The sequence below is a fragment of the Neopsephotus bourkii genome, unplaced genomic scaffold, assembly GCF_033783945.1.
Source record: "Neopsephotus bourkii isolate Nb327-2 ecotype Australia unplaced genomic scaffold, CSIRO-AGI_Nbou_v1 NB_593, whole genome shotgun sequence".
In the NCBI taxonomy this organism is placed as follows: Eukaryota; Metazoa; Chordata; class Aves; order Psittaciformes; family Psittacidae; genus Neopsephotus; species Neopsephotus bourkii.
This window is the reverse complement of record NW_026901094.1, coordinates 723,166-735,172: the sequence shown is the minus strand read 5'-3', so window position 1 is coordinate 735,172 and position 12,007 is coordinate 723,166. Positions and strand designations below refer to the sequence as shown.

The following is a 12,007-nucleotide window of genomic DNA, read 5'->3' as shown; positions in this document are numbered from 1 at the left end:
AATTTTACATTCAGTTCACACCGAGTGTAATCTAGCACTGAGTTGTTATGGTGAGAGGGGAAGGCTGCCTTCCCTTTCAAGTCGCAGACTCTCAGTGGCTATCACGCTGGTTTAGTATTTATGCTTTCACCTTATTAAAGGATGAAGGCCTAAGAAGCTCCAGCAAATGTATTAATATTCAATACCATTAGATCTGTGCAAACCCTTCTGAGAAGCTTGACCCCAGCATTCTGATTCCCTAAAAAATGTCAGACGATCTCAGAACAGACTCTAAAGATGGAAGAAGTTATAGAGAAGTTACACACTTTACATTTTTGGGTTCATGATGTGCAAGTAATCGTCTGGACTGCAAGGAGGATGCACTAGGACAAAAATGGCTCCATAGCCCAAGAAGGTCAGCATCCCATAATGCTTCCAAAGGTTGAGACGGTATTTAAAAACCTCTGCAGGTTTATCTTCTATCTTCCTTGTTATAAGATTTAAATGTCTTGAGTTTAAGTACATGGGATGAGTATTCTTTGTGGTTATACCTGAACACTGTGAAGTCCTCTCTACTTCTGAGGTTAAACACACAGGAAGTACTGCTGACCTCTGGATCCAGGAGCACCACAACTGAAATCTCAGCTAGAAGACACCTCAACCTTTATTTTAATCACAGATTGGATCCAGAAAACCCCACATCTTCAATATGGCTGAAGTCTCATGAAAAATACTAATCACAAAACTTCCTCCAGTTGGGTACAAAGGCATACAAAAAAGCTTGTAGCCTTCTAAAGCTATCTAACCAGAGCTGAGCTGGCCTTGAACCTTCAATTCTCACTTTACTCAAACTTCAACCCACCTGTGATGACAACAGAGACAGAAGAGCAAACCTGTTCCAAAAACCAAGCACTCATCTGCATAGCCTCAATCCAAACTGGTTTTGTCACCAAGTTCTATAGACCAAAAAGGGATTTTTGTCAGCAACGAGTAACAAAATAAGTTAAATAGAAAGTGACAGTATCAGGCACATGATCTACCAGGAGCAAAGACGTAGCACAGTATTTTTAATGAATCAGCTCCATGTTAACTAATGGACTAAACCCATGAAATAAACTGGATTGCAGAGTAGGTCAATATTTGCTTTAAACCATACAAATGCAAACACAACCTTTGGGAAACACCACCAGCAAGCCAAAAATAGACAGCTGTCACAGGCTTCCAACAACAGAGGTTCTGGTATACTACAGTGTGCTGGGTTTGACTGGGACAGTGTTAATTCTCTTCACAGTAGCTTGTACAGTGCTCTGGTTTGGATCTGTGACCAAAGCAGTGTTGACTGCTGATAACACACTTGTGTTTTAGCTATTGCTGAACAGTGCTCAATTTGACCCTTCCAGTTCTCCTCCCTATGCCATGGGATGGAAGTGAGCTAGCAGCTGTGTGGTGCTTAGCTGCCCACCAGAGTTAACAACACACAGAGAGGTGGGATAACTTCTGCCAGGTCAGGGATGCTGAAAAATTCAGATTTACAAGTCAACATCAGTCAAGCCCTACAAAAGAACAAGTTCCTTCTACCACCTTCTACTGAATACAAAAGCTTCAGGCTTTAAACTGGTGAGATCAGCACTCATGTGCCCACTGGAGAATTAAGAATAATTATAAGTGAAAGTTCACACTGGGCATGTGGTGGATCTTTCTTATTACATCCCACAAGATAATTGCTCATGATCCCAATGATATTTCCTTCTGGCTCTTGATGAACTGTGTTCTCTCCAGGAGGGAGAAAAACAGCTCCAGCCATTTGCTTTAATTGGACCTGACAGCTTGCAGATTGCTGCCTCAAGCCTTGAAAAGCTCAGCAGCTGGGACTGATGAGAATCCACTTTTTCCTCAACAGAGATTTCAGAGTTAAATTTACATTGCATTACAGTAAACACACACACACCCTGCCCCAAAACACACAAAACCACCAGGTGATGGTTTAAAAAACAAACCCCAAACAATTATTTGTTAAGACTGAACTAAGGTCTTTTTCACTTTACATGGAAAAAATGGTATTTTAACTTTCCCATACCCTTCATGGATCCCTGTGGCATAAGGAAAGCAAACAAAAACTTGCTGACACTGTGTTAAATTGTGCTCTTAGACAATGCTCCAATATACCTCTGAGGCCAGATCAGAGCTGGTGGTATTGAACCCTTAAGTAAAGCTCAGGTCTACATCCCTCACACCAGCTTTCAAATCCTATTTACCATGAAAATCTGGGATAAATCACTTAAAAGTTTAAAATCCTCCGATCTAGTTACACAGTTGCCTTGTCTGTCCAGAAAGGCAGTAAGTTTCCCTACAAGTCATTCCAAAGCAGAAGACTAACATCACTGCAGGAGTGAAAAAAAGTCAAGAGGAATTAACACTAATGTCCTGCTGGTAGGCATGTGGTTGGAGAAAACACAGTACGGTGGTTCTGTGATAGGCTGTTCATAGGAACTCACACAACAGGATTATAAATCAGCTGAGTTAGGAACACAACTTCCTTCAACTTTTCGAAGTGAAAAGTAGCTACTTCAGACTCTGGCATAAAGCAAGCTAGAGCACAAAACCTGCTGAAGCTCCTTGATAGGTCATCCTACCAACTTTCAGATTCCCCTTCAGGCTTTCAGAATGGTCAACACCACACTCCTGTCATTTTCCAGCATGGAACTTGCCCTTTCTGTGCTCTGAAAGCAGATCAAAAGGTTTAAGTCTAATCTAACCTGACATGCCTTTGGCTAGAGAGACATCAGCTATATAGGAGCAGAATGAATTGAGCTCTGCTGTTGTTTTCCTCCCTGGTACTTAATGAAGGTTTGAGGCTCAGCATGCACACCAATTCATTTACAAAGTCTGTACATTCTAGAAGTACAGATGTTATCTTTCAGCTCTGGATAGCAAGTAGAAGGTATCAACCCATGATCCAGCGTGCATCCTTGCCTTTGTCTCCCTCCAAGCACACTATATTACAACACCCTGGCCCCTCCACAAGTGCCCTTGATAAGCCATGAATCAGAATCCTTGCAAACCAATTAAGATTCAAATAGTCTGCTTCCAGGACTTTGCATTCTATTCCTGGATCCCTGGAAAACAGCAAATCAAAATGAAAAGGCACGATCAGCACTGTTGCAAGTGCTATGGTCACATTCAGCATGACCCTGAATTCTACCAGAGCCCAGGAGCAGTTCTGCACCAGAGATGATGAGTGAGGAGAACAGATTTGATGGGAACAGGCAGGCAGGGGCAACATGACCTAGGAGAGCTTAATTACCAAGTTGGAGAGAGCCTTCAACTTCAGAGAAACCATATGAAACCAAGCATATGCATGAGCAGCCAATACTAACGCTAGACAAACACAAGGCAAGAGACGAGCTCTGAATAGCCCATGGTGGTCATGTAGCCACACACTTGTTGATCAAAGTAGCCATGAATATACCCTTTTCCAAGTAAAAATGGAAGGAGACAGTTTCCACCTCCACACTTGCAGTATTTCCACAGTTCTTGCAACTTCCAGGATATTTGTTGAAGTTTTAGTGGTAAGAGGCTATGCATGGCCTCCCAGTTCTCCCAGACAATCCCAGCAGTGGATCAGCTGCCACTGCCAACCAAAGCAGGAAACTAACCAGTTCTTTATACACTAATTGAGCACAGGATAGTCACAAAGCTTTAAACATACACCCAAAATAAATATTAAAACATAGGAAGCTACAAGCACTATCATAACAAGCAAACAATTAACCCAAATATCATACAGGTATGAAGATCCTTCTCCTGTCAGTGGCTCACAGAGGTATGCTGTACAAAGAGAAAGGGATGGGAAACATCTTTACCCTTCTGAAGCCTAAAAAGAGAGGAATGATTCAAGAAAACAGAAATGGTGGTGACACTGTTAAACAACAACTAGGTAACTGTTTGCTGACATGCTGCAGGCACTAAATGAAATCATGTCCTTCCACCACAGGAACAGACAAGAATAATATGGAAAACAGGTATAAGGTACTCAAGATACATCAGTGGTAGAGCTGGGAGTAGAGCATGAATTACCTGGCACCCAATCTACTGCCTTGTTAGTCAGCTGAGTTAAGGAGGAACTTCTTGAAGGGAACCAGCATCCACCAAATGGAAGTTAGCTTCTCCAGACACAAACCTAGACACCTCTAACTCATTTTGAGCTTTGCTTTCTGCTCTGGGCAAGAGCTTCCCCAGCTCTGCCGAGGCTATTGAAGCTTTCTTTTTGTGATTTCTATTATCAACGTGACACACAGCATCATTCCAATCATAACAATGTGGGTAATTTAGGGTAACTGCATCCCTTGAGAATTCACTTGTCTTTATCCTGAAACCACAGATGAAAAATTCAACAGGTAATCAAGTATGGAGGAAGGACCTAGAAGGATGCACAACTGCGTTGTTCTTCATAGGAAGCAGGTTTAAGAAACCAAGGAGCTGTTAAACAGACAATAAATACAAATTGTATCCCATTTGAGCCAAATAAACTCTTCCTATAGCAACAGAGAAGTGCAGAGGATGTAATGAGGCTCTCAGCCAAAAAAAGAGAGGGTTGAATAGCAAAGCCAAGCCCAAGTGACCTCCATGAAGGTGAGCCAGAGCTCCCTTGTTTCGAACTGCGTCAGAAATTAGGATTTGCTACGTTCAGAAAGTAAGTTCTGGAGTTGAGCGTCCGCAGGGAAATCAGAACAAGCACACGGACTGCTTCCAGCGCGGCTGTACCACCCGCTCTACGTTTAAGTCTGCCCCTTGTTTGACTGATTCTCAGTTCTTGCACAGAAACACAGGAGAGAGAAAGCCGCATGTGCTTCAGCTCCCTCTGGACCTGAGCACACCTGCCAGCGATACAAAATGCCCGGCAGGAATCACTGCCAACGTTTCAGCTCTCACCTTAGCACGCAAGGACTGACCTGCAGTACCTGTTCCAGAACAGGAAGACAGGATCTGTGTTTACACCCTCCCGGGTACCCAGCACTCGCCACCCAGAAGAAAAGAACAAAACTGGAGCAGGACCAAGCAGACGCACCCTATTACAGCCTCAACCATGGCACCAAGAAAACCGGCCACTTCCAGCAGACCTTGTCACAGCTTAGCCCAAGGGAGGAAAAGGATAAAAACCAGGCACTTACCTGACAGATATGAGAGAGAACGAATTTCGGACAACACTTCACAAAGCCACTGTCCTTAGCCAAGGGCTCTGTCTGCTTCCTCCCCTCATTCATCCTCAGCACAGACCCGCTACAGTGGCCTAGGGAGAAAGGAGAAAACACAAGCAGCGGCCCAGGTGAGCACCGCAGCTGCAGCCCATGGCCACCGGCTCCTTCCCTCTTCAAGCCCTCCGCCGGACGAAGACACGAACCCGGCACCGGACCCCACAGTCGCGGCTGCTCCGGCCCGGCCGCAGCCTCCCCCGGGAGGAGGCGCTTCCCCACCGCCGCCGGCAGCAGCAGCAGCGCCGCGGCCGCCCTTCTCCTTCCCCCCACGGCCCCCGGAGGTACCGAACACCCCGGGCCCGGCGAAACCGCGGCGCCCAGAGACCCACCAAAGGGACTGACAGACCCCGCGGTGCCGCCCGGGCCCTGAGGCGGCCCCGCGCCCGCTGAGGCGGCCCCGCGCCCGCTGAGGCGACCCCGCGCGCTGAGGCGGCCCTGCCCGCGCTGCCGCTGCTCTGCCCCGGCCCCGTTCCGCCCGAGGCGCCCCTGCTTACCCCCGGGGAAGCGGCCGAGGAGCCGGGCCGCGGACGCCCCCCGCCCCGCGGGTGTTGCAGCGGCGCCGCTCGACCCCACTCCCCCGGGGCCGCCCGCGCGCCCCGCCCAGGCCTCCCGCAGCCCGGTGACAGCGGCGGGGCACGCTGGGAGACGTAGTCCTGGGCCTGCCCCGCTCCCCGCCCGCGGGGCGCCGCCGACTACAACTCCCAGGAGGCCCCAGCGGCGCGGCGCGGCCCCGGCCCCGGCTCCGCCCCCGCCCCCGGCTCCGGCCCGGCTGAGCGTGGGGTGGGGTGGGTGCTGCGGCTGACGTGCTTGTGGTGCCGGGGATGATCCAGGTTTGGGAGCGATGCTCAGCGTGAGGGTGCTGAGGCGCTGGCACAGGGTGCCCAGAGAAGCTGTGGCTGCCCCATCCCTGGCAGTGCTCAAGGCCAGGTTGGACACAGGGGCTTGGAGCAAGCTGCTCCAGTGGAAGGGGTCCCTGCCTGTGGCAGGGGTTGGGGCTGGAGGAGCTTTAAGGTCCCTTCCAACACAAACCATTCCATAACTGATTCCTGTTTCCTCTGTGCCATTAAAACCCGCTGGAATGAATGCACTCCTTTTTAAACACTCAAGTGTTCCATTTTTGGGGTGATCTTAGGATAATGTAGGGAGTTTCGGGAATGCAGTGTAACTCCTTGCAAGGTGCCATGTGTCTTTACTCAGCAAATAGCCAGGAAGGCTTTGAAAGCCTCTGCAGGGTAAGATCATAGCTCGGGTATTGCCTGCATGGGATCATTGGTGTGAGAATCTAACAGCATAAGGTAATACTACTCTATAATGACTTTCTCCCCAACGAGGCAGAGGCAGGTTAGGAGTTTGTATCACACCTTAAACCACTCTTATTACCCTTGCCTGGTCCATTCTGTTGCTCCGTGGCACATCAAGCATGGCTCTGTTGAAGCTAATGGACTGGAATTCTGTTTTACATGGAGTCTTTGCTAATGTAGACTGGCAGAGCAGAGCAAGGGTTAAAAGTGCCCTGTGTTGATAGCGAAGAACAGCAGTGAAATTGAGTAGTGTGTTTATGGCAAGCCCCGGCAGCCTCGGAGTGATAAGACAAGAGAACAGGACTTGCCAGTGTCAGACCCTGCACTCACAACAGCAAGATGGCAGCAAGGCCATAAAAACCTCACATGCCATCCCTGTTCCCACTATCCCTTTGGGAATACTATCTAGAGCCCTAGAGGAGGAAACAAAGACACCAGGCAGCAGTTACCGAGGGCTTATGAAGGCTGAAGAGAGCAAAATTCTGCTTCCACTCACCATAACTCATACCTACAGGGCACAAGGGATGGGTCCAAACCCACGTTTGTCATTGTCACTTGATAAAAGCCAAATTGAACGACTCCGTGCCCCTCGTCCTCTGTGTTGCACCAAAGTGATGTTGCCCAAACCGCTCACACGCATGCATGAGGGGGATTGGGAAAACATGAATGTGAAATGAGTGAACTGAATGCGCCCTGGTCCTGAGCAGACCTGCAGTGCGTTTTACCCTTTGGCCAGAAGATGGAGAATGAGCACTGTTAAGTGTTTGGGAATGTGGTAAGCGGATCTCAGCAGGCAGTGATGCTTCCTCCCTCTGCTTGCTTTTTACCAGGCAGATTTATATGTTGGCATAAACATAGAAATACATTGGAGCCAGGGGAGCCCAGCCAACAGCAACTGTCTGAAAAGAGCCTTTCACATTTAAAGTAGCTTCTTTTGTGCTCACTCAACAAATACCAAGGTAACTTGGGCCTTACTTTTGACAGTGCTTGTAAACGTGACCTTGCACGCCCAGACCAAGTCATACAGCATCAGCAGCTTAGTCCATGGGCAGCGTAAAAACTTCACTGTGATTATTCTGATGGGATTTTGCCTTTGTTTGAATGTAACCGCTTTGGAGAGGGGGTATTTTGGTTGTACTGAGCACCAAAGGTACTGCAAACAGCAGACCTCTCCGGTGTGTAAATAAGCGTGAGCTCCAATGAATCCCATCTTGTGGGAAACGTTTGTGACAAGGAATGAGCCATGCAGGGATGTGTAACCCAAAGGCAGCCTGCGAGATGTAAGGAGTTTTCCTTCTGAGGCTTACAACTGCAAGACAGATGTAGGAAGTGCTGCATCTTAGAGAAGGGAGGACTTGAGAGTACAGAAGTGCCCTCATGCACTAGGCTGATACTGAGCAGAAAGAAAGAACCTGGTTTGTGTGCTCAGGGGGTACACCAAGAAGTAATGGGTCAAAATGCAGCCATGAAAACTGAGGTGGGATGCTAGGAGAAGCAGGTTGTCCAAAACGTGTCTTTAGGTGATGTACAGATGGACATCTTCCTCAACAACTCTGTCCTGCAGTGCCTGTTTTGCATGCTTAGTACAGGAATTTGTGTGTGGAAAGACTGTTTCCGAGGATTCTCTCCCTAAAAGCAAAGCCTGGAAGTAGCTTTCCCTAGCTCATGCGCTGCAGATGTGCACTGATGTTACAGTTACACCTTGTGGCACTGCCTTCAGACGCAGTGACCTGGATACAACAGAAGGGATACGTGTGGATTCCACTTTTTAGGGAAAACTGAACAGTATTTCCAGCTCAGCTGAGCCTCAGAACAAGCAGAAAGTGACCTACATCCAATACCCAGCTTTGGGAATTACCTTTGAGGAAGTTCAGTTCCATATCTAGGTCTCCTCTGGAGCAAATGGAATCACAGCCTAATAGAATCCAAACCCAAGGGAATTCCTTTTTCTTCCTTTCCAACAATTTTTAGCACTGAAAAACAACTATCCTGGTTTTTAAATCCGTATTTCTTGTTGGAAAAATGTATGATTCCAAGGTAAAGGAAACCTTGAATCCTTCAGATTGTAACAACTGAACTGTCCCCTGCTGTCTTGAGCCATTGGCCTTTCAGGAGCTGCTCTGAACAGCAGGAGATGTGAAATAAGCCAGGAGTTGTGGCAAAGATGCCGTGACAGTTATCTAACAGATGTATACACTAAAAGGCCTGCGTCTGGGGGCACCATCTGCATCCAATAAACATGACAGCAAATATTTAACTGATAAATAATAGCAAAGCGCGAGTCCAGCTTTGTGTGACTCCCAGGGGTGTGAATCCAATCACTTTGGAGTTCAGTGGAGTCTTTCCCCCGAGCCATTCTTGTGTGTCTGCACAGGCTCCTGAATCCCTCAGCTGCCAATCCCTTGCCATCTTGCTCTTTGAAGTGTGATGAAGAGTACTGGCGACAGCTTGGGTCTTCACCCATCAATTGGAGCTCTCAGGGGGAGCTTTAAAACACTTGCTACCAAACTTTGGCAAAGCATCTGCGGAATGGAGCCTGCCATCAACAAGGCAAAGGGCAAACAAATACACTGGTGGCAGGTATTCAGCCTGGGGGCTGCCAGAGGTGTCCAGAGGAGCACTGCTTTCTGCTTCTGAAGCAGCCCCTGTCTTGGTTTCATCTATAAAATGACGTGAGTGGGATCTACCCTCTTATCCCATTCACTTCCGAGTGGCTGAATAGACTGAGTAGAGGATTCTAATAGGGAAGCTCTTAGTGAATTGCCAAATAGGGAGTTCTTCCCTTGCCTGCTGTCCCATTTCGGCATAAGCACATGGAGAAGCATGAGGAAATGAGATATAGATACAGATATATAGAGATAGGGATAGAGATACAGAAATATAGATATATAGATATATAAAAGGCAAATTTCCATTGATTTCTTTAATATATTTCTAACTTTAGGCTTAAGGAATTTCAAAATCACTTTAATATGGTTTATTTATTGTGCCTAATGAATATGGCATATGGAATTCTGCAAGGGAAGTCTGTCCACACTGCTCTAAGTAGCTAGCAGTGGTGACAGCAGGCATCTTTGCTTCATTAGTACTTTAACATTCTCAGTGCTGTATTATGGGATGAATTTCTACCCCATCAGAATGTTAATGCTTGGGAAAGCCTCCATCCTGCTGCATTAATGTAGCTTTCAAAATCCCAAAGTGATCCCAAGTGTGACTGCAGTGAAATCAGCAGGATTAGAGCAGTGATGAATCTGGTCCCAGCCAGAGAGCAGACATGGAAACTAATCCTCCTTTTTTCTGCTGCTGCAATTATTTAAGCAACTTACTCATGTACTGGGGGTCAAGTTGTTTGTGGCTGTAAATGAAGGTTTGGCATCGTAGCTCCCTGCACCAAGGGGAATTAGGTCCTTAGGCCTGTCTGGCTGTGCTGGATACACAATCTTGTTATGGAATAGTTCTCTTGCTTTAAATGTTGCCAGATCCTGTCTTAAAACTGTATTAATCTTTAGAAGTAAACAGGCACAAAGCAACCCCACCCTTTCAGTCCTCAAACAAAGGCCTTTTGGAAGTCCAGGTTTAAGGATCTTTGCACACACTGGCTCATGCAGCACACGGAAGCCCAGAGCATGAAATCCCGTCATACACAGGGAGCTTGATCAGAAGGGACAGTACCTCTTTGCTGTAGGACTGCCTGACTTTTCAAGGCTGTTGAGGAAGGAGACCTTGTAACACTGAACATTTGCCACTTCTCTCTTTTTCCTACCAGAAGAGTAGAATCATAGAATAGTTCGGGTTGGAAAGGACCTTAAGATCATCCAGTTCCAACCTCGTGCCATGGGCACGGACACCTCACACCAAACCATCTCATCCAAGGCCTCGTCCAACCTGGCCTTGAACACTGCCAGGGATGGAGCATTCACAACATCCCTGGGCAACCCATTCCAGTGCCTCACCACCCTCACAGTAAAGAATTTCCTCCTTCTATCCAATCTAAACTTCCCCTGTTTAAGTTAGAATGCGTTACCCCTTGTCCTGTCACTACAGTTCCTAATGAAGGGTCCCTCCCCAGCATCCCTATAGGCTCCTCTTCCAGCTGTGCATGGGGGGCAGCTGGTGCCCAGGCTGGGTTGGCATTCCCTTACAGGTATCTCTCTTCCCTATCCATATGCCAGATACGAAGCCTGGTGGGAGAATGCAAGATGCTGCAGTGAACCTTTGTGCTGAACTGGAGGTAGAGAGGCCATGCCAGTGGGAGCCAGAGAGCAGGCAAATAAAGAGGGAAAAGGGAAGTAACTGGCAGACTTGCAGAGATAAAAGCTTGAATATCAGCATAATTGTCCTGTGCTGTTCTCCTCGGGGTGTTCAACAGTGCACTGTAGAATGAAGTCTAAGAGGCAGTGCACTAACCATCATGCTCTCATCATCTGGAGAAGAGAGGCTTGAATTGCTTTGCCCTAAAGGGGCTTTTTTTCTTGTCTAAATCCTATAAAGAGGGCCAGGAGAGTCACTTTCTATGAGGCTTCTTGTTTAGTGCTATGTAAGAAACAGAGTTTATGCTCCTTGAGGTTGGGCTTTGCAGGCAGTGCTGGCTGGAACAGGCATTTTTGTGCAAGAGCTGAGTGCCTATGTGCCAAAGTGGCTGTTTGTGCTCACAGGCACAGCAGCTATGAGAGTACCAGGCACTTCTGCAGGCTTTCTGTACAAGGGGGGGCTCTGGTATGTGTGCAGGGGGGCAAATGAGCAATAGGACTTTTAGACTTGTGGGCTGGTCAGGCATGTGGAGCTGGAAATGGAGGCAGGTAAGAGCCTTCTGTGTTTAAAGGTCTCTCTGTAATTAGCTTAGTGTCAACTTGATCGTTGGCCATGCAGAGGATTTTTGACAGGTTAATATAGAACAGGAGCTGATTTCCATCTTTATAGCTCTGGGTTGTTCTCCCTGTTGAATTCTTACTATTAAACATACCCATTCCATGCTAGCTGGAATACCTGGAAGGAGGCTGCTGAGGGCAACTACCTTAGAAGGATTCCCAGGTAGCCAATCTGGGTGGTAGATGAGATACTCATGTCACTGTTCTGCAAACAGATGTGGACCTCAGAATCAATAGAGCATCTCTCTGGCAAGGCCATTTAGATTATGTTCCCATTATCTCTGTGCAGGAGTAGTGGGACACTGAATGAAATTTGCAAAACCAAAGACATGATTCAGGGAAATCTATTGTGTTTTAAATCAATAATTTAGAGAATCTCAGCCTAAATCTGTATCCTGTCTGCTGATGGGCACAGCGAAGAGACAGTGGCAAAGCAGAGATGACGTAAGCTCTTGGCTTATGGGGGTATTAAAAACCAGATTGAAATCTCCCTGGCTGACACCCAGTGTGCAGGGATGCCAGCTTAAGTTCCTCATAAATGATCTTTCCAGCTTGACGCTCAGAATGCAGCATGGACATCTGGATAGCATAAAACCAAACTTAA

General features: G+C 47.3%; 1 protein-coding gene across 2 annotated transcripts in view; it reads right to left on the bottom strand.

Moving 5' to 3' along the window:
* MIB2 (MIB E3 ubiquitin protein ligase 2) overlaps positions 1 to 5,848 on the bottom strand; it is a 36,754-nt gene extending 30,906 nt beyond the window's left edge. For both annotated transcript variants that reach the window (XM_061351535.1, XM_061351536.1), the window contains exons 1-2: positions 5,729 to 5,848; positions 5,151 to 5,269 (exon numbers count right to left, since the gene is read on the bottom strand). The gene's annotated coding sequence lies outside the window, so the exon portion shown is untranslated. The remainder of the gene's footprint in view (positions 1 to 5,150; positions 5,270 to 5,728) is intronic.
* Positions 5,849 to 12,007: the final 6,159 nt, after the last annotated feature.